The sequence below is a fragment of the Podarcis pityusensis genome (genome assembly GCF_964106645.2).
Source record: "Podarcis pityusensis genome assembly, chromosome: 11".
NCBI lineage: Eukaryota > Metazoa > Chordata > Lepidosauria > Squamata > Lacertidae > Podarcis > Podarcis pityusensis.
The window spans coordinates 13,077,422-13,080,276 of NC_138036.1; the positions used below are offsets into that span (position 1 = coordinate 13,077,422).

Sequence of the window (2,855 nt, forward strand, 5' to 3'; positions counted from 1 at the left end):
AGATCGAAACTCTGAAAAGCCATGAGCTTTTGCTTTAACTGTCCTGGGGGATGATTCAGATGCTTAACGTTCCTTCACAGGAAGCAAGCAACTCCATGGATGGAAGGAACTAACACCAGACCCAGCACATTCGACTTTACAGAGACTGATTTGCATGGGCACAAAAGACACATTTTAAAACCAGCATGCAGGAAAGATTCCCTAGAGTTGTGTCTGCATCTGGGTAAGTTGCTCCTTCCTTCATACACTTGTGTCCCTAGGGCTCTTCCACAAGGAGCCTGGGTTGACCATGTGACTCATATCCAATGCAGGAATACATGACAGCTACCGTATTTTAAATAAGAGTGAACCAGCCACGTTACTCTGGAGCTGAGTACTGTAAACCATGGTTGTAACCATGTTGCCCGACCTAACTTGTCCCAGGGCTCAGCCCCAACATCAGTTGTTTTTCTGCCAGCATCTCAACATCGTGCATTATTCATCTATTTCCATCCCATCTTTCCTCCAAGGAGCTCTTATTCATGAACTGTTTTGTCAACTTTGTGAAGTAGGTTAAGCAAAGAGACCCAAGGTTATCCAGTGAGCACACGGCATTGGGTCTCTTCAGCCAACGCTCTAGCCATTATGCTACCCCAGTTTCCAATACAAGAATAGATCTACGAAGCTGTACACGAGATGGACTAGCATTGTCTACCCTGACTGAGAGAAAAAGCGTCTGCACTTCTACCCAGAAGTAAGTTGCATTGTGTTCAGCGAGGCTTACTCCCTGGAAAGTGTGCCCAGAATTGCATTCTAAAACTCCTTATGCCAAGGATTAAACCTGGAAGCTTCTAATATGCAGAGCAGGTCCTCTACCACGGAGCATGGCTCCTCTATCTGAGCCAGTAATCCCTATTCGGTCACAAAGCTCACTAGGTGAACTTTAGGCTAATCACTGCCTCTCACCCTAACCTACCTCACAAGTTTGTTGTGGGGATTAAATGAGATGGGGGAGAACCATGTTTGCCACCTTGAGCTCCCTGGAGAAAAAGGTGAGATATAAATGAAACCAATCAATCATACATACACACTGAGATCACTATATAGAAATAGTAATAATGTGAAATGAGAATGGAGAAAAGTACAGTGGCACCTCAGGTTAAGAACTTAATTCGTTCCGGAGGTCTGTTCTTAACCTGAAACTGTTCTTAACCTGAAGCACCACTTTAGCTAATGGGACCTCCTGCTGCCGCTGCGCCGCCGCTGCATGATTTCTGTTCTCATCCTGAAGCAAAGTTCTTAACCCGAGGTAATATTTCTGGGTTAGCGGAGTCTGTAACCTGAAGCGTATGTAACCTGAAGCATATGTAACCCATCGTACCACAGTGCATTTCCCTCTGCGTTAAACAAAGGAATTTGAACTGGTGTCACTTCCAAACAGATTTCACCCATCCCACCCCCAATTTCCTCTTCTTCCCACCTCTCCCCCCTCCACTAAAGTTAAGCAGCTCTCTATCTCTCCAGTTGCTCAAATGAGCCCAGCTCCTCTGGCTTATAATTCAGTGGCCACCGCAGCTGAATTTAACTAAAACCACTGGCGTAAGGGGAGAGGCAAGCTTCCGAGACGCACAGAACTCTTCTCCCGAAAACACAAGTTTCATCTTGGCCCCTTTAGTCTGGAACTTCGCTCAGTCTCTGCGTCCGAAGCAAGACACCATCTCCCGCTTTTCCCAACTAAATTGTTAAGCACAGAGAAGAGAAAGGAAGAAAATATTTCAGCTTTGAGGCGGGTGGAGCAGGAGCAGCTCTTGCCTAATGGCCCGTCACGGAATTATCTCCAGGGAGAGGCAAGCAGCAGCCTTCCCAAAGTGGAAAATTCCCTCTCCAACACACCCAGGTGTGTGTGGGCAACCCGACCCACAAGTTTTTCCTCCCTGGGTGCTCCTCGGCTAAAGTGGATTCATCTTCGGGAGGAGGCTGGCGGGGGCAGGTGGGTACACCATCCATCCGGATTCTCTCCTGCTCCCTCTTACCTTACCCCAGTGCGTTATATCCTCGCGTGTTCTCGCGCGCTTCACTCCGGGCAGCGATTCCCTCGGGTCTCCGCCGCTCTTGGCTCCTGCCGAGTCCCTGCCCGGCTCTTCCCAAACACCGACGGCGCTGGCTCCTCCCTGCCACCCGCCCCCGGGAGCAGGCGAACCTGGAAGCGGCGCAGTCTCTTCCACGAGGCGGATCGGAAGCAGCGCCGCGTCCACATGCCTTTCTAGCCCGTCAGCAGAAGCTCAGCTGGAGCACTTTCCCCGAGTCCTTGGGCTTGTTTGTTCTTTCTTGGGGGGGGGGGAGCAGTTTTCCCTCCCGTCCATCCAGCGTGGGGAAAAGTTTGCGCCGAGTTCCAGAGAGGTTAAAACGAACAGGTGCAGCTACCAGCCTCCAACTATTTAGGTTAGGCGGAAAACAGCATCCATAAGAAAGTCTGGCTTTAAGGTGGACAATTCCCTGCCCCCCAAGTTCTATTACCTTCCCCGTGGACGTAGCCAGGATTTCTTACAGGAGGCTTTATGTTGGGGGGGGGGCAGAACCAAGTTTATCTGCAACGCAATCGGTCAGTTAATCAAGTGTTTTTATTTATTGATTTAGGGGGGCAGCTGTCCCCCTGCCAACTATGCCTATGACCTTCCCTGCCGTGATGGATTTGGGGCCAGTTTTTTCCAGATCTCTGAAAACTGCTAGGAAACTATAGTTTGGAATGGATTTTTTCATGTCTTGGACTGGGAATACAGTGGTACCTCCAGTTACAGATGCTTCAGGTTACAGACACTTCAGGTTACAGACTCCACTAACCCAGAAATAGTACCTCGGGTTAAGAACTTTGCTTC

At 49.4% G+C, this 2,855-nt stretch overlaps 1 protein-coding gene across 1 annotated transcript in view; it reads right to left on the reverse strand.

Moving 5' to 3' along the window:
- Positions 1-2,057, reverse strand: part of CCDC68 (coiled-coil domain containing 68) — a 28,138-nt gene extending 26,081 nt beyond the window's left edge. Inside the window, exon 1 of the mRNA XM_080973633.1 lies at positions 2,013-2,057. The gene's annotated coding sequence lies outside the window, so the exon portion shown is untranslated. The remainder of the gene's footprint in view (positions 1-2,012) is intronic.
- Positions 2,058-2,855: the final 798 nt, after the last annotated feature.